Here is a 20,253-nt window from a genome sequence, read left to right on the forward strand (position 1 = left end):
CTAATTGAGTGTCATAGGTTAGGATATCAAAAGATTCCCTTTCATTTTCAAATTAGTTGTAATTGACCATAGCATACCTAACTTAACATGTGAATAATTAATCTCATTAAAATCTATTAGTACTGAGTGTTTAGAACACAAGGAGCAGTCAGGGGTGATATACGGGTGGTGAAGATGAATAAGCTACTCACTAATAACACTCACTTTCATGAGGTAACACTTTCATATACTGTGGAGCGCAATCAAGCACGAACACACACACAAGCGCGTCATTCTGAGTGCACCACTGTTTTTAATTATCCCTCCATTTTATAGTAACTGTAGTGGTGGCTGATGGGATAAAACATTTCACAGTAATAAAGCTCTTTTTGGCAAAGGAATGAATTCCAAATTAATCAATTTGCGAAAGGGATACCACAATTACAGAGAGATCCAATCCCTAAGGATATTCATGCTGCATGAGCGCACATACTGTAATTATACAGTTCAGTATGTGGGCCACTTCAGAGCTAGAAGCACAGGATGTGATGCAAAAATCCATTCAAATACAGTGTAGTGCAGGTTAGCGTTATGAATGATAACCTTTGTTATGAGGTACACCCACACAGGAATATAAAGAGATAAAGTTGTATGTCACACTACGATACTGAAAAGGAAATTCTGATTATAAATTAGATTAACCCTTGGAATCCTTTTTGGGGCCAGCATTTGTGACTCATTTCAGGAAAGCAGGCGTCTGTCGCGTGTCACTTTTGGCATTTGAACATAAACATGTACAGTTGAAGCATGTAGAGTTGAAGTTGGAAGTTTACATACACTTAGATTGGAGTCGTTAAAACAGATTTTTCAACCACTCCACAAATGTCTTGTTAACAAACTATAGTTTTGGCAAGTCGGCTAGGACATGTACTTTGTGCATGACACAAGTAATTTTTCCAACAATTGTTTTCAGACAGATTATTTACTTTATAATCCACTGTATCACAATTCCAGTGGGTCAGAAGTTTTGACTGTGCCTTTAAACAGCTTGGAAAATTCCAGAAAATGATGTCATGGCTTTAGAAGCTTCTGATAGGCTAATTGACATCCTTTGAGTCAATTGAAGGTGTACCTGTGGATGTATTTCAAGGCCTACCTTCAAACTTAGTGCCTCTTTGCTTGACATCATGGGAAAATCAAAATAACTCAGCCAAGACCTCAGAAAAAAATTGTAGACCCCCACAAGTCTTCTCATTATGTGTAGGTAATCCTTTCTATGTAGCTTTTTTGAAAGATATTGCAAAGAACTGTAAAAGTGTTGCTAATGCTCTCCACTTTCTGGAGCACCGAGTTTTGAAATCAGTGGAATGCCCGGTGGAAGCAGAGTATGATAGCTAAGGAGTTTGAGAAAATTCTGCCGTTTGAATGCAAATATGTGGCGGGAGTCAAAAAGAGAACACACAGAAGGCTACTGTATAAGACACCAGTCTCCGGATTACATCTTCAAACTAAGAGCAACCATGGTATCCGTGACAGAAAGGGAGAAGTGTTTATCCATGTATACGGGTAAGAGAGTCTAGCTAGCAACATTTTCTGATATTATACGTTTCTAATTTTGTCAGAAAGTTGTTTTTAAGTTAAAGCATACTGTTAGCTAGCTAGTTAACATTAGCTGGCTCGCTAGCTAACGTTACATGTATGATCTGTGTAGTAATATTATTTGTATCTCAGAACCATTTGCATTGCTAGTTATAGCCTAATGTTAGCTAGCTAGCTAACATTGAATCTAGTTGGTTAACTTTAGCTACCTGCAGATTCATGTAGGGTAGTAATGTTATGAGTTGGGATTATGGTTCATTGTTTAGCAAGCCATCTAGCTACATGTCTAAACAAAAGACTCCACTATGCAAGTAACGATTTCACTGTACCATTTACACCTTCTGTATCCTGTTCATGTGACAAATAAACTTAGATTTTATTTAATATAGTGTGTGTTTACCAGAGAAAAAAGTCAAATTAGAATATAACGTTAGGCCAACGAGACAATGTCCAAGTTCTAAAAATCTGGGGTACAATGCCCTCCTTTTATTTCGTCACAGTCACAACCGTAAGCTATTTTCTGTAATTAGCTTGCCATTAACTGGTAAAAATAAAGGTATTGAGCTTATTGTCCTGCAATAATGATTAAAAATTTGCTTATGTTAAGACGTTGTCAGCTATATGATATAGTCAGTCTTTGAACTGGTTAGCCAGCTAGCTTAACGTTAAGCTAGCTAGCTAGCTAACAATCTAAGAACGAACCAAAACATGCTTTTAGTTGCCTGGTTTGCTAGTTTGACATATACAGAACATACATTTCTAACTGGATGGGTTTATTGGTGTTAAAATGCATCAGAAATGCTATTTTGGGCCACCAGGCTGCCGATGTCATGCATCTTGTAATTTTTGTGTTTATACTTTTTCATAACAACAACGAAAAGTTTGATGTCGGACGACAATATAATGTTCATGATGTCAGTGCAACAACTGTCTACAGACATGTCGATAGATGTAGTATAAACCAGCCTTCAGTCTTGAAATCTTTGGTTATTTAGTACACTACCGTATTCACTCTGTTTAGCACAAGGCCTCACATGTGAATCCTTCTTGTTATGGCTGCAGGGGGCGTATTGAAAAACTGGAAAATATGTGCAAATTTTCAAACGGCCTCTTAATCAATTTTTGCTCTTACAATATGCATATTATTATTACTATTGGATAGAAAACAGTCTCTAGTTTCTAAAAACGTTTTAATTATTTCTCTAAGTGGAACAGAACTATTTTTACAGACCATTTCCTATCCGGAAGTGAGATTTCCAAAATCGATGTCGCTCTTCAAGCCCTTGTCTATAAAAGGGCATGTCACTTAGGACTGTAGAAACACGTCATACGCCTTCCTCTGGGTGTCATGCGGAAGTGAGAGAAGAAATCACTTGATTATCTCTTCCTGGGGTTGAACACAACCTCTTGGAGTGAGTGTTGCGCAGTTTATTTTTCTTTCTGGGCGCGAAGTAGGACCTGGACTCGGCTCCTGGAAAACACTCTGTAAAGGTGAATATGATCTCTGGCTTCGATTTTATTTGATACATGTCACAATATCATCCTAAAGTATGTTATTTCAATATAGTTTAATTATATTATTGAAATGTATTCTGGACTTTAGACGTGATGCGACGCAATAATTTTTTCAAGATGGAGAGGTTAGCGTCGCACTGCCAGTGTGCTTGCTAATTCAAGAGGGAAATTGTTCGTTCTGGATCGAAATAAAGACATTTCTGAACAAAGGACCCCTTGGAGAACATTCTGATGGAAGATCAACAAAGATAAGGACCCAATTTGGGATGCTTTTTCATATATCTGTCGAACTGTGCTATGCTACCGTTTGCCTTGAGTCAATGCTGTTGTGATGTTAGCTATTGTAGTAAGCTAATATGACGATATATTGTGTTTTCGCTGTAAAACACTTGAAAAATCGGAAATTTTGGCTCTATTCACAAGATCTTTCTCTTTCATTAGCTATCCACCATATATTTCTCTGAAATGTTTTATGATGTGTAATTAGTAGTTGACGTTGGTGTCTGTATTTTCTCTGGCTACTCCCGTGCGATTTCTGACTGTAGCTATGATGGTAGCAGTAATGTAAAACTGATTTATAGCTAAAATATGCAAATTCTTTGAACAAAACATAGATTTATTGTGTAACATGTTATAGGACTGTCATCTGAGGTAGTTTTTTCTAGGTTATTTAGGTTGGTTCTAGGTTAGTTAGGTTGGCTTGTGCATGCTACTTGCATCCTACTTGTGCTGTGAAAAATGTCTGTCCTCCTTTTTTATTTGGTGGTGAGCTAACATAAATATATGTGGTGTTTTCTCTGTAAAACATTTAAAAAATCGGACATGTTGGCTGGATTGACAAGATGTTTATCTTTCAAATGCTGTATTGGACTTGTTAATGTGTGAAAGTTAAATATTTTTAAAAAATAGATTTTGAATTTCGCGCCCTGCACTTGAGCTGGATGTTGTCATAGGTGTACCGGCGTCGGGCTGACGTCGGGCTGCAGCCATAACAGGTTAAAGAGATATGTGGGGCTAAGGCTTAATTAAGAGGGTGTGAACGATGCTGAATGGGTGTGGGCAAAGAAGAGTCCTCCGGTAGGTGTACCAAAACATTCAAGGGACATTTTCTCAAAAGTGCGGTTACAAGTTCATCAACTTTCAAAGCAGAATTACTTTCCCATTGTTCCTCAACTGTAGTGTATGATATTACATTTTCTAGCTCTGAGTCTACTTTTATCCAATGTAAAAAAACACAATTTCAAATTTTGCTACATAAGACCAAATCGAGCCAGTCGGTCACATTTGTCAACTGGTAATGTCACAGTAGCAGCCTTATAACAAAGGAATGAGTGTGAATACAATTTGCTTTTATTTTTCAGATAGGCAACAGCCTACACTCTAACCTTTGAGAATATCTACATTTTAACCTTGCTTAGGAAATAATGGAACCTCAGGCAACATTCATTTCCTTTTCCAAGGAGGAACGCTGTGTCCCAAATGGCACCCTAGTCCCTATATAGGGCTCTACTTTAGATCATCAGGGCCCACAGGGCTCTGCTCAAAAGTAGTGGACTATTATAGGGAATAGGGTGTCATTTGGGATGCATCCCTGGACTGTATATGATTATTGATTTTGAAGGAGCCCTAAAATGTCACGCACAAGTAAGCATATATTGCTTCATTACTAGGTAGTTTGCATATACATTACCTTAGGAAAGCACATGAAATTATTTTAATTTACCACAGAGCTTGAAAATTGTTTTCATGCTATGCAAGATTTGTCTCTATTTTTGTCTCTGAAAGCTTCATAATCACTACTAAATGATGATAAATTATTCCAAATAGTTTGAAAAGATAATCACATTTTTATTCAAGATAACAAGCCTATCATTTAGTAGCATCATTTGAATTTCAACTAGGAAGGTTCTTAACTTATTGTTCAAGTATATGCAGATTTTAAAGTAATTTCACCTTGTAGTGTCACGATCGTCGTAAAGTGAAAGAGAGGAGGACCAAGGCGCAGCGTGATAGCAATACATCTTTACTTTAATAAAGACGAAAAAACGAAGAACACTATCCAAACAAAATCAAAACAATAAACCGACGAACGTGAAGCTATACAAACTAAGTGCTAACATGCAACATAGACATAGACAATCACCCACAAACTACCTAATGACTATGGTTGCCTAAATATGGCTCCCAATCAGAGACAACGATAGACAGCTGTCTCTAATTGAGAACCAATCTAGGCAACCATAGACATACATACATACACCTAGACTAAACACTGCCCCATAAAAATACAAAAACCCCTAGACAATACAAGGGGTATCAGTGGAGATGGAAAATTGCATCAGGTGGAACAAATACAGTGGCATGGTTCAGGCTCAGTGGAGATGGCTCAGTGGAGATGGAAAATTGCATCAGGTGGAACAAATACAGTGGCATGGTTCCAGAGTGCAAGTGGTCAGCACAAAGGCTGTCCCAAATTGGAGCCTATTCCTTATATAGTGCACTACTTTTGACCATGGCCCATAGAGTCACAAGTAGTGCACTATATACGGAATAGGGTGCCATGTGGGATGCATCCATAGTCATATGGGATGGGAGTGTATCTCAACAGGGCCAGGTGGTTGGCATGGGGGGGCAGGGTTGGTGGTGATACAATTTTCCACAGGATGTACATAAATAGGCATTTCAATGTTTACACAACATTTAATGAGAGCGCAGATCAGTTCCCTCAGGGGATAAACAATCTGGTGATATATGATGATACAGTAACATTTATTATTAATCTTTCCTATACATTTCTACAGAATTTTGAGTTCCTAATGTATAAGAATAGCAGTACCGTGAAGAAAATGATCAACAAATATAAAACCATTTCTGTATGTGACATTTTGTATAGCTTTTCATCCCTGTGGTGAATGCCTGTTTTTTTGACCACACACAGTGGAATGTGTTTGTCTATTCTTCTGTTTGTCTGCTCAGTTTTTCCTGAATGCAATAGCAAGGTTTCGTAATGGAATTTCTCTCAGAGTAACCCTGCACCTTTGATTAAATACTGGCCTAGATTCAGCTTTGTTTCTCCAAGCGAGAAGAGAGTATCATAAAGGAAATATAAATATTTAAATTTGGCTATGAGACAATCTGCTGGTACCTGGGGAAGCAAATCCAGACCAGTCTCTCTCTCCGTCTTCCTAGCTGGAGGGCAGCCAATTTCAGAGGATGAAGTCAACTGCACAATGCAGTAAATATCAAAATCTTAATGCATGCAGATTTAAGCATAATTTCCTATCTGAAATCCATTAGCCACTCTCTCTGCTTAAATTAATCTCTCCCTGAAGCGTGAGACAAAATGCATGCTTGGTAGTAGACTACAGTATTATGCAAGACACAACTTTCACAGATAGAAACTGATGCTGGAAATATGGGATATTTTACCATAGATGTTCTTGTGGATATCTTGACATGCAGGGATTCCAAAATAGATTGTTAAATATAATTCCAGTCGTACCATAATGCAAACCCCAATGTACAAATACCCAGAAATGTAACCTACTAACAAGACCAATGGGCTGAGCAATGTCAACATTTATTTTTGTCACTATAGAGAATCAGGTCTAATGGAAAAAGCACTGAGTACTGATTTGGTGCAAAACACGGATTGATTGAAGAGCAAAGGGGATCCTGAACAATTCCAAACCTGCTAAACTAGAATGAAACCTGGACAAAGATAGCGTGCATGTGAACATCCTGTTATTTTTGTAAAAATGTAAATAACATTTTTTGTTACCCGATAGTTGTCCATCATACTAAATCATATTAAATAAAAATACATACAGCAGAAGCAACATGAGGTATATATGTATTGCTCTATGTTAAAGTAAAAGGTCCAAATTCAATAAATTAAGTTAAATTACATAAAAAACAAAAACAGTGGTTAACCTAGATGCGGAGCGTCTCGAACGTATGTTTCTTCCTTCCCAGTATTCACATTACTGACATATTTCCACTTAAAATGTAATATCTGTCAGTAATGTGAGTAATGGAAAGGAAGAAACATACGTTCGAGACACGGAGCATATGATGGACGACTATCTGGTAATTACAAAAATTGAGGAAATGCTTCCCTTTATGCAATTGGCATGTGGGAGGAGTTTGTCTGAACCATGTAGGTGAGTGAGAACCATTGTAGCAGTTAACTTGGCATGTGCCAAGTTGATGAATAATGGGGGATCGTCCTGGCACCTCAATGGTCGAACAAGCTTCCCCCTAATGTCAGGACAGCAGAGTACCTGCCCATCTTCTGAAAACATCTGAAGCCTTACCTCTTTAAACAGTATCTTAAATACATGAATAAATGTGCTTGTCTTTTCCTACTAGCACTGACTTTGCTGATAACTACTTTGTTGAGGGAGAATGCACTTACTACGATTGTGATATGTTGTGGTCTCAACTAGCTATCTTAAGATGAATGCACTAACATAAGTCGTTCTGGATAAGAACGTCTGCTAAGTGACTAAAATGTCAAATGTATTTATAGCTGCCATATCAGAACTAAATGAACACATATAATGGAGAGGCAAATTGCTACATTTCTTGATACATTGAGTGTACAAAACATTAGGAACACCTTCCTAATATTGAGTTAAACACCCTGGCCCATGTTGGCTCCAATGCTTCCCACAGTTGTGTCAAGTTGGCTGGATGTCCTTTGGGTGGTGGACCATTCTTGATACACACGGGAAACTGTTGAGCATGAAAAACCCAACAGCATTGCTGTTCTTGACACACTCAAACCGGTACGCCTGGCACATACTACCATACCCGTTCAACAGCACTTAAATATTTTGTCTTACCCATTCACCCTCTGAATGGCACACATACACAATCCATGTCTCAAGTGTCTCAAGGCTTAAAATCTTTATTTAATCTGTCTCCTCCACTTCATCTACACTGATTGAAGTGGATGTAACAGATAACATCAATAAGGGACCATAGCTTCTCCAGGATTCACCTGCTCAGTCTATTTCATGGAAAGAGCAGGTGTTACTAATGTTTTGGCCACTTAGTGTATAGTGTACATGTAGAAAGGAGCCCTGGTTAAAATGGTCTTTTGACTTCCAATAGATGTTCTATGTTTATCTGACTAAAGCATTTCAGACTGTTTTCAATGTCTGCATTGAGATATGAGCCAGATATACATAATACAGATGTGACAGAAATATACTGTCAGCATCCTGGAAAAAACTGCTTCACTTTTTGCAGATTTAATTTTTTTCAATTCCTGAAAAGTTTACTTTTTATATGAAACTTTTCCAGGATACCAATAAACATGGACTTTTATAGACCCACTGTCTCTGTCTTTGCAGGGCAATTATAACAGACTGCTCCATTAGACATACAACTGTGAATGTAAATTGTCAAGGCTCAGGAGAAGACCAGGATGCAGACAGTTTCAAAGTAATAAAAGTATATTACAAAAACAGGGGGGCAGTCAAACGACAGGTCAAGGGCAGGCAGAGGTCAGCAATCCAGAGCAGAGTCCGAAAGGTACAGAACGGCAGGCAGGCTCAGGGCCAGGGCAGGCAGAGGTCAGCAATCCAGGGTGGTGTGACAAGGTACAGAACAGCAGGCAGGCTCAGGATTAGGGCAGTCACTGTTCCATTGCCTGCCTTTCGTCCATTTAAAGGGATATCAACCAGATTCCTTTTGCTATGGCTTCATCACTAGCATAGATTGGATTGCCTCGCTGTGGTTCCCTGACACTCAGAGGTTGATGGGAGTGGTATTGTGGGTGACCTGGCCTATAGAGCGCCCGTCCCGCGCTCTAACGTCCATGGGAATGGAGAGGGGCTAAGTGGGGATGCCCAGCTCGGATGCCAGTGTAGCGTCCAAAAAAACCTCTCATCGGCCCCAGAGTCAATGGGTACCCGGAGAGATTTTGACTGATTCCCCCACAGCAGGATGGCATGGAAAGTGGTGCGAGTAAGGAGACTCACGGGGGAACTCGGAGACTCTAGGGGGAACTCGGGTAGCTTCGGGTCCTCTCGGCCACGGAGACGCCAGGGACTTCTGGGATGCCTCGGAGGCGATGTGGAATCCTTGGGCGGGTGAGTGGAATCGGACCTCCTCTCCTTCCTACGTTCCCGTAGCCACCCATCAATCCGGATGCTCAAGGCAATGAGCGATTCGAGATCCGTTGGTAGTTCCCGGGCTGCTAGCTCGTCCTTCACTTCCTCCGATAATCCGTGCAGGAATGTGTCAAACAGCGATTCCGTATTCCAAGCACTCTCAGCTGCCAACATGCAGAAATCCACCGCATAGTCTGCCACACTGCGGGACTCTTGCCGAAGCTGGAGTAACTTCCGGGCAGCCTCTCTCCCAGACAATGGAGAATCAAAAACCTTCTTCACCTCCGCCACGAACTCCTCCAGACTGAAGCATACGGCCGACTGTTGTTCCCACATGGCCGTAGCCCAGGCAAGAGCCCTCCCAGACATCAGTGTGATGAGGTAAGCTATCTTTGAGCGGTCCAAGGGGAAGGAGGAGGGCTGCAGCTCAATGATGAGAGAACACTGCGCGAGTAATGCCCGACAGGTTCCCAACTCTCCAGCGAAGTGTTCCGGGGGAGGTAAGCAGGGTTCTCGGGGAACCGGGAAGGCCCGGGGAGCCCGCGTTGCTAACAGCCGGGTTACTGAGTGGCTGGGAGGTTACCGTCGTTGAAGGAATTGCTCCAGCAATGTATTAAATGCGCGGTCATGGTGTTTGGCCAAGGTCTGGAACCCTTCCATAAGACCACAAAGCAACTCCTCGTGCCTTCCAATGGTAGCTCCTTTGGAGGAGACGGCGTTGGGGAGCTGGTCCAAGTCTGCTGGGTTCGTCATTGCCAGTGCGTACTCTCAAGGCTCAGGAGAAGACCCAGATGCAGACAGTTTTGAAGTAACAAAAGTTTATTACAAAAACAGGAGGCAGGCAAACGACAGGTCAAGGGCAGGCAGAGGTCAGTAATCCACAGTGGTGTGACAAGGTACAGAACTGCAGGTAGGCTCAGCGTCAGGGCAGGCAGAAAGGTCAAAACAGGGAAAACTAGAAAACAGGAACTAGAGAAAAACAGGAGCATGGGAAAAATGCTGGTAGGCTTGACAAAATAAAACAAACTGTCAACAGACAAACAGAGAACACAGGTATAAATACACCGGGGATAATGGGGAAGATGGGCGGCACCTGGAGGGGGGTGGAGACAAGCACAAAGACAGGTGAAACAGATCAGGGTGTGACAGTAAATGTAAGATCTGTGTTAATTTCTTGTCAATACGGAGCGCTGTTTTCACTTTGGAAAAAATCGTGCCCAAATGAAATGGCCTCGTACTCTTTTCTAGATCATACAATATGCATATTATTATTACTATTGGATAGAAAACACTCAAGTTTCTAAAACTGTTTGAATTATATCTGTGAGTAAAACAGAACTCGTTTTGCAGCAAACTTCCATACAGGAAGTGAAAAATCTGAAAACGAGGCTCTGTTTCAGGGCCTGCCTATTCAACTGGCTTTTATTTATCGATATGCATGCACTTCATACGCCTTCCACTAGATGTCAACAGGCAGTGGAAGGTGGAATGGGGTGTCTAGCTTGATCTGAGGTCGAATGAGAGCTTTTGGAGTGACAGGTCCGGAATTTTCTTTGTCTTCTAAGGCGCGCGGCGGAGCTCGACACTGTCTTCTGAAAAGCGTTCGGTTTACACGGCGAATATCTCCGGCTCTGATTTTATTTGATACATGTGATAATAACATCATAAAGTAGGTTTTTTCAACCGAGTTTTATCAGTTTATTCAACGTTTATTGGGACTTTTGGAGTTTTCCGTTCTTTGCGTCAAGAGAGGATGGGAATGTTAGCAACCTTGGCTAGCATTGTGGCGCGAATTCGACAGAAGAAACAACGATTTATTCTGGACCAAGGACTCCTTGTACAACATTCTGATGGAAGCAAGAAAACATTTATGATGTTATTTCGTATTTCTGTGTAGAATGTTGAGTCCTATTCTCCGCCGTTTTGGTGAGCGCTGTCTCGCAATAACGCAAGCTGTATGTTATGGTAAATTTATTTTTAAATATCTAACACAGTGGTTGCATTAAGAACCAGTGTATCTTTCATTTCCCATACAACAAGTATTTTTATGTAAAGTTTTTGATGAGTTCTTTGGTCAGATTATGTGAGTGTCCAAAATATCTCCGGAGATTCTGGTGAATCGATGCTACGTATTCACAATGTATAACCAGGATTTGTAGCTATAAATATGCAAATTTTCGAACAAAACATAATTGTATTGTATAACATGATGTTATAAGACAGTCATCTGATGAAGTTGTCCAAAGGTTAGTGATTAATTTTATATCTTTTGCTGGTTTTTGCGAAAGCTACCTTTGCGGTGAATAAATTTGTTTGTGTGTTTGGCTATTGTGGTAAGCTAATATAATTCTATATTGTGTTTTCGCTGTAAAACACTTAAAAAATCGGAAATATTGTCTTGATTCACAAGATGTTTATCTTTCATTTGCTGTACACCATGTATTTTTCATAAATGTTTTATGATGAGTATTTAAGTATTTCACGTTGCTCTCTGTAATTATTCTGGCTGCTTTGGTGCTATTTTTGATGGTAGCTGCAATGTAAAACTATGATTTATACCTCAAATATGCACATTTTCGAACAAAACATAAATGTATTGTATAACATGTTATAAGACTGTCATCTGATGAAGTTGTTTCTTGGTTAGTGACTAATTTTATCTCTATTTTGTCGGTTTTGTGAAAGCTACCTATGCGGTGGAAACATGGTGAAAATATGCGGTTGTGTGTTTGGCTATTGTGGTTAGCTAATAGAAATACATATTGTGTTTTCGCTGTAAAACATTTAAAAAATCGGAAATGATGGCTGGATTCACAAGATGTTTATCTTTCATTTGCTGTATTGGACTTGTGATTTCATGAAAATTATATTATATGATATCCCTGTCCCGTTAGGCTAGGCTATGCTAGTCAGCTTTTTTGATGAGGAGGATCCCGGATCCGGGAGAGAGAAGCGGTAGAGGTTTTAAGTAGTACAGTTTTTCTACTGACAAGGGCACTAACCACCTTATAGCAATGCCAATCTACATCATTCACAACGCAAATAATGAGGTCTCAAATGACCTCTTTAGTCAATTGTGTATCTGCTTCAATGGAGAGACTACATAAATGCACGATAGATGGTTGAAAACTGTAGCACCCCAGTAATTGCATTTCAGTGAGTGTATACAGTGTTTGTTAAATTGTGCTGTAAATACATTGAAAGATTAAACAAACTATTACATTGAAAAGGATTCCCCGTAGCCTTTCAACTTTTGGCCAAGAAACGGCCACTACCCACTGACATAATTAAGGCAAAATTCTTTCATCTGGGGCATATCAGTGTAAGCCAAGAATGAATCCAAATCTCACTCCTCTAGTCCCTCCAGTGTCTCAACCACTATTCATCATTGCATTTCCTGTATGCTTCGAAGGAGTAACTGAAATAAGGCATATATTAGTCATTCACCACTTTCATGTGAAAATATAATCCTGAAGAAAAAAATAATATGTCTGTATCAACATGATAATGAAAATAATTAATAAATTCAATACCTAAAGGGGAGTTTAAATTAATCTCCAAGTAAAGAAAGGTTGGGACAGAGAAAGAGTGTCAGCCATACTGTTGAGATTTCTTCCCTCCAAATCTCTAGCCAGACTGCAAGTTGTACACATAAAAAAAGCATACAGTAGGATACAACATTCAGTAGGGCTCCAGTACTGTGCCCTACCTACTAGAGCAGTGTGCATTCTGATCTCCCTACACAACCCAGTCTTGATCTCCCTACACAACCCAGCCATCCTCCATAACCTAGTGTTATTCTTTTCAACAGTATTGTTAGCCCCGACATAAATTGGTTTTGGAAGACTGTGGGGGGAGGATCTTTGCAAGTGCAAAAACCAAAGAAGAGTAACAGACAGCCTGATTGTGTTCGCAATTTGCTAATGTTACCACAGCAGACAAAGGGCCATAGAGGACAACTTTAATTGAGTTGTTATTTGTGGCTTTCAGACGAGACAGTTGTCAGGCTTTCACAGACGTTCGAACAGACTTCTCAAAATAAAAGAGAGATTTCGAACTACCTCCTGAGTAGATTAACTTTTCTGCTGTAACAGACAGATTCATCCAAGTGCTTTGACAGAGCTTCTTGAGTTGGCCAAGCTTTGTAGCTAACTTTGCTCCTCTCTTCTCCTCTTCAGATCAGATCTTCACTGCTTCTATTGCTTCCCAGAGGATTTATGAAGAATTCAGAGCACCTTGACAGTATTCAAATCTTTTCTGTCTCTCTAACCACGCTATTCTTGTTCTTCTGTAAAGTTGATGAGTTAGAGGTCCTTGATATTGATCGTTAATGGATCTCAGGAAGATGAAAATTCCGCTGCACCGGTCAATTGCATTACTCTCCAATATTGGCAATGTCCATTGCCATTGGGTGGATCACCTGGATCTGTCAGAGCATTTACAGTGTATTTCTGCACCTATTGCAGTCACAGGGTTTTGTCATCTGTGATCTGTAACTTGTTGCTAACCCCGGAGGCCTCAAAGTGTGGGAGTATGTCTCAAATGGGACCCTTTACCCAATGTAGAGTACTACTTTTGACCAGAGCCCTGGTGTCACGTATTCTCCCTCTCCGGCCTCTAGGTCATCAGGCTGCTGATTATCCCGCACACCTGTCACCATCGTCAAGCTTACCAGCGCCTCATGACACTCACGTGGACTCCATCACCTCCTTGATTATCTTCCCTATATCTGTCACTCCCCTTGATTCTTTCCTCAGTTGTTATTGACTCTGTTTCATGTCGGTGCGTTTGTGTTTCGTGTTTATTGTTTTGTTTATTTATTAAAACACTCACTCCCTGTACTTGCTTCCCGACTCTCAGCGTAATCGTTACACCTGGTCAAAAGTAATGCAGTATATAGATAATATGGTCCCATTTGAGACACAGCCAGGTTTCTTCACACAATCCCACCAGTTTTGGGATTGTTCCCTCTCTCAGCTGGATTCTTATTCATGATACTGTACACTATATATTTATGTGGCATGTGCCTCTTTGTATATATCCATTTCCTTGACAGCAGTGATATGACATTTCTTCAGCTGGTTAGTTATATGCGTAGGAGGCATGGATAGATCAAATGTCAATGTGGAGGTTCAGTCAGTACACATGCAGTGGTGACTTCATTTGTCCTTTGATCCTACCTGTCCTGCCAACCCCACCCCAACTCAATCAGTCAGCCCCACACTACTTTAATCCATTGCCCTACCTCGACATCAAAGATTTACGCTAGTGATCAACACCATATCAAAGCACAGCATGAATTCGCTCTCCTGTCTGTGCCCAAACTTTGTCACACTATGTCATACTCTTACATATCGCCAGGTACACTGTTCAACCAAGGTCGCTATTAGGTGATGAAACTAATACCTGTGATGTGCTCATTTAATCCCATTGTACATTTCACATTTTTTTTATAGGGTTTTAAAAGACTTTGAAGACTGAATATTCCTCCCAGAAAAACAAAGTAGATGGATTGTAGGATTCATTTGACCAGGCACAATCTTTGGAAAATCATGAATTATGCACACTACACTTGAACTCGGTAAACAAGTCAACGTTCAAACTAAACATTTGAATTAAACTTTTAAAAGATACCAAAATATTGGCTTACAAAAACACATAAACTCAATAGGGGGCAGGCAGAAGTGTAAAATCTGACAAGGCAAATCTCTCTATGCAGGAACCCACAGCTATCATGCATGATATTGACCCATTGCTCCACTCATGAGATCCCCCAAGGTATTGGATTTATTCTGACTACTTTGAGATGCTCTCACAAATATTTTTAAATGTGTCCACATGGGTACCTTAATGTCTCTCAGTACTAGTATATTCCACTATATTTCCACCAAGCTAAACAAAGGTCAAGTTCATGTTGCATATCTCTGGTAGAGCACCATGTATCAAGTACTTGATATTTAGTTTTTAATAATGTAAGAGGAGCATTGTGATCCTTCTTCAATTGTGAGTAACTGTATAAGAGCTTAAACATAACCAATGAGAGACTATGCCACTGTAGTTGTCTTTTCAATGATCTTTTCCTTTAAATTAAATACTTGAGCAAATCAATTCAAATGTACAATCCGCTGGACATATGATACAAAGCAGGATTATATGGATGACCTGTATAACTTGTCACACTGTTATAGTCAAAGTGCTGATTATGATTGGCATGGAACAGTAAATCAAATTATACTGGGGAGGGAGATTGGAAACATTTAGAACATTTTCAGATACATAAATAAAATCTCTGTTTTACAATGAGATAAATCATCTGCAGGAGCGTGATCTTCCTTTGACATTTAAACCACAGCTTTAAACTTTAAGGGCTAAAGGTCATTGTCACATAAAAGCAAAGCAAAAAGAAGCAAAAAGTCATTTTCAGGGGCATTTGGTTTTAAAACAATGGTTCATTCCATATCTTCACCAGTGTTGGGAAGTAGTGAACTACATGTAGTTCAACTAGTAATTTAACTACATTTTGCAGTATCTTGGTGGTAGTTTAACTCAATCAAATCTAGGTAGTGTTTTCAGTATTTAATTACTTTTCTGCAGTGGTGTAGGTAACTCCTGGAACTACATAACTTTTTATGCAAAAATAAAATATGTGTGAATTTTCATTCATTTTCAGCATCAGACATGCCTAATTCTCACTTGTGTTTAATAGGCTAAATGACCCAGAGTGACCTGTTCTTGCAATTTGTAGTCTATGACATTTCAGATTTAGATCTGATAATTTATCACAAAGAGGTTTGGATGTAGTGAACTATTTTTTCAAGGTAACTTTAGTTACCGGTAAATAAACTATCTTTCTTAAGGGTAGCTTTAGTGTAGCTTAACTTCTTCCAGTGTGAAGTCATTGGTAGCTTGGTAAACTATATTTTCAGAATAGCTTCTCCAACAATGAGCTTCACTACTGTAACAAGTCCCAAAATAAGGAAGTCAAGTAAAATTTGTATTCATTCAGACTCATTTGAAATGCAGATATCTAAAATGACAGCAGTACCTAATGCAAATGTATACAGTACTGTAGTCTAGAAAAGAACAACCAGCATCACTTCAGCATGTGTAGAGATGAGGAGGTGGGAAAGCCTTTGGGGAACTGACAGAGATTACATGACTCACTCCAGCTGGAAATATGACTTGTATAGGCTTTTCAACGTCTTTTCATTTCTGCTTTCAATTTCGAATGATTTTATGGCTGTCAGAATAGTTTGATATTTACTGTAGTTTGATGTTCTACAGTGTTATACACAGGCATAATAGCGACTAAACATTATCATCATTACAAATCAAGCTAATGTAGTTAATTGCTGTGGTAACTTAAATTTATTGTGATTGGAGTTAAACTTAAAATTCTTGAAAGATTGAGCCCTCCTACCCACATGTTGCAGCTCGTGGCGGCAGGTAGCCTAGTGGTTAGAGCATTGGGCCAGTAAGTGAAAGGTTGCTGGATCGAATCCCTGAGCTGACAAGGCAAAAACCTGTCGTTTTTGCCCCTGAGCAAGGCAGGGCCACTGTTCCCCGGGCGACAAAGACGTGGATGTCGATCAAGGCAGCCCCCCGCACCTCTCTGATTCAGAGGGGTTGGGTTAAGTGCAGAAGACACATTTCAGTTGAAAGCATTCAGTTGTACAACTGACTAGGTTGCAACAAAAGGATTTGGTTCAGCTCTCTATAGAGCAGAGATATGTGCACATCCATAAAACAGGCTACAGTGACATAGATTCAAAACCTTTTGACATTAAATAATTGCCAAACTACTAATGAAAGGAATGGTGGCGGAGGGAATGGCGGCTGTTTACGGGCTCCTATTTTGCATATTTTTTGGTGCTGATCTTAACTTTTTTTTCCATAATATTTCCGCCATCGTTTCCTATGACCGAAAAGAGTTTCTGGACATCAGAACAGCTATTACTAACCTCGATTTGTATGATGAGTTGAAGGTGAAAGAGATACTGATTATCACAAATCCCCAATACTCGAAGAGGGAGAAGACTGTCCTATCAATGGGAGATTAAGAACTGTACTGTACTATGCTTCTCGGAGTCGTGGCTGAACAAGGACATGGATAACATACATCTAGCTGGTTATTCTATGCATCAGCAGTACAGAACGGCAGAGTCCGGTAAGATCAGTGGGGATGGTGTGTGTCTCTTTGTCAAAACAGCTGGTGTGCAATCTCTAATATTAAGGAAGTCTCGAGATTCTGCTCGCCTGAGTTAGAATATGAGGTAATGATAAGCTGTAGACGATACTATTTACCAAGAGTTTTGATCTGTATTTTAATTAGCTGTCTATTTACCACCGCAAACCGATGCTGGACCTAAGACCGCACTCAACGAGCTGCATAGGACGATCAGCAAACAAGAAAATGCTCATGCAGAGGCGGCCCTCCTAGTGGCTGGTGATTTTAATGCAGGAAAACTGAAATCCATTTGACCTCATTTCTACCAGCATGTCACCTGTGCAACTAGAGGGGGAAATAACTTGAGATCACCTTTACTCCAAACACAGAGAGATGCATACAAAACTCTCCCCCGCCCTCCGTTTGGCAAATCAGACCATAACTCCATCCTCCCGATTCCTGCTTACAAACAAAAACTCAAACAGGAAGCACAAGTGATGTGCTCAATATGGAAGTGGTCGGATGAAGTGGATGCTAAGCTACAAGCTGGAATATGTTCCTGGATTCATCTGATGGCATTGAGGAATTTACCACATCAGTCACTGGCTTCATTAATAAGTGCATCGATGACGTTGTACCCACAGTGACCATACATACATACATACAGTATCTCAACCAGAAGCCATGGATTACAGGCAACATTCACACTGAGCTATAGGCTAGAGCTGCCACTTTCAAGCAGGACACTAATCCGGACGCTTATAGGAAATCCTGCTGCGTCCTCCGACGAACCATCTAACAGGTAAAGCTTCAATACAGGAATAAGATCGATTCCTATTACACCGGCTCTGACGCTCATCGGATGTTGCAGTGCTTGCAAACTATCAGATTACAAAGGGAAACCCAGCCGAGAGCTGCCCAGTAACGCGAGACTACCAAACGAGCTAAATGCCTTCTATGCTCGCTTCAAGGCAAGCAACACTAAACCATGCGTGATGATCACATTCTCTGTAGCCGATGTGAGTAAGACCTTTAACATTTTACTGCAGTGGGCTAAATCAGGGTCACACAGAGTGTTTCTTGGTAGTCTTAAACAAATCTACTCTGAAACAAAATGATACACCTCACACACAGGGTTATGGGCTTAAAAAAAGACACATCTACCATGTCAGATATAGAGTTGAAATGTATTACATTGAATTTGCATCCCAATTTTACACTTGATATACATGACAGAAGACTGAAATATAACAACTGTTTGACATGCTGTCGAAACAATGGATTTTCTGTGGCTTTTTTAAAATAATGTTTATTAATTATGAAATTATTAATGCTTTTGGTCAGTGACTGCAGGAAAGGGCTACACGGGTTAATATTCAGAAAGATTACCAGGATGCATACTCAGACAAGCTGGCAAGTGTCTTCACTGATATTGATATTTTTAACCTATCTCTGACCCAATCTGTTTTAAGCAAACCACCATTGTCCCAGTGCCTATGACGCCAAAGTAACCTGTCTAAATGACTACCACCCCGTAGCACTCAAGTCTGTAGCCATGTAATGCTTTGAAAGACTGGTCATGGCTCACATTAACACCATCGTCCCAGAAACCCTGGACCCACTCCAATTCGCATACCACCCAAACAGATCCACAGATGACGCAACCTTTATTGCACTCCACACTGCCCTTTCCCACCGGGACAAAAGGAACACCTACGTGAGAATGCTGTTTATTGACTACAGCTCCGCATTCAAAACCATAGTGCACCTCCAAGCTCATCACTAAGCTAAGGATCCTGGACTCCCTGACGGGCCATCCCCAGGTGGTGAGGGTAGGTAACAACACATCCATCATGCTGACCCTCAACACGGGGGCCTCTCAGGGGTGAGTTCTCAGTCCCCTCCTGTACACCCATGACTTCATGGCTGCGTATGACTCCAACACCATCATTAAGTTTGCTGACAACAAGTCGGTGGTAGGTCTGATCATCGATGACGATGAGAAAGCCTATAGGAAGGAGGTCAGAGACCTGGCAGTGTCCACATCACTAAGGACCTATCATGGTCCAAACACACCAACACAGCCTTGAAGACGGCTCGACAACGCCTCTCGCCCCTCAGGAGAATGAAAAGATTTGGCAATGGCCCTCAGATCCTCAAAAAGTTAGACAGCTGCAATAATGAGAGCATCTTGACTGGCTGCATCAGTTTGACAACTGCTCGGCATCCGACTGCAAGGTGCTATAGAGGGTAATGTGTACGGCCCAGTACATCACTGGGGCCGAGCTCCCTGCCATCCAGGACCTCTATACCAGGCGGTGTCAGAGGAAGGCCCTAACAATTGTCATAGTGTTCTCTATGCTACCGCACGGCAAGTGGTACCGGAACTCCAAATTTGGAACCAAAAAACACCTGAATAGCTTCTACCCCCAAACCATAAGACTGCTGACGAAAAATGGCTACCTGGACTATTTACATTGAACAACTTTATTATTTATTCATTTATCTTCATTGTTTTGCACTAACTCCCTTGAACTGGCTCTAAGCACACTCACTAGACTCACTTTGCTTCGACACAATCCTGTCTCGGAGCTCTATGGACAATTCCTTTGACCTCATGGCTTGGCTTTTGGTCTGACATGCACTGTGAACTGTGGGACCATATATAGACAAGTGTGTGGCTTTCCAAATCATGTCCAATCAATTGAATTTACCACAGGTGGACTCCAATCAAGTTGAAGAAACATCTCAAGGATGATCAATGGAAATAGGATGCACCTGAGCTCAATTTCAAGTCTCATAGCAAAGGGTCTGAACACTTATGTAAATAAGGTATTTCTGTTTTTTATTTGGAATAAATTGGCAAAAAAA

The sequence above is a fragment of the Salvelinus alpinus genome, chromosome 23 (assembly GCF_045679555.1).
Source record: "Salvelinus alpinus chromosome 23, SLU_Salpinus.1, whole genome shotgun sequence".
Classification (NCBI taxonomy): Eukaryota; Metazoa; Chordata; class Actinopteri; order Salmoniformes; family Salmonidae; genus Salvelinus; species Salvelinus alpinus.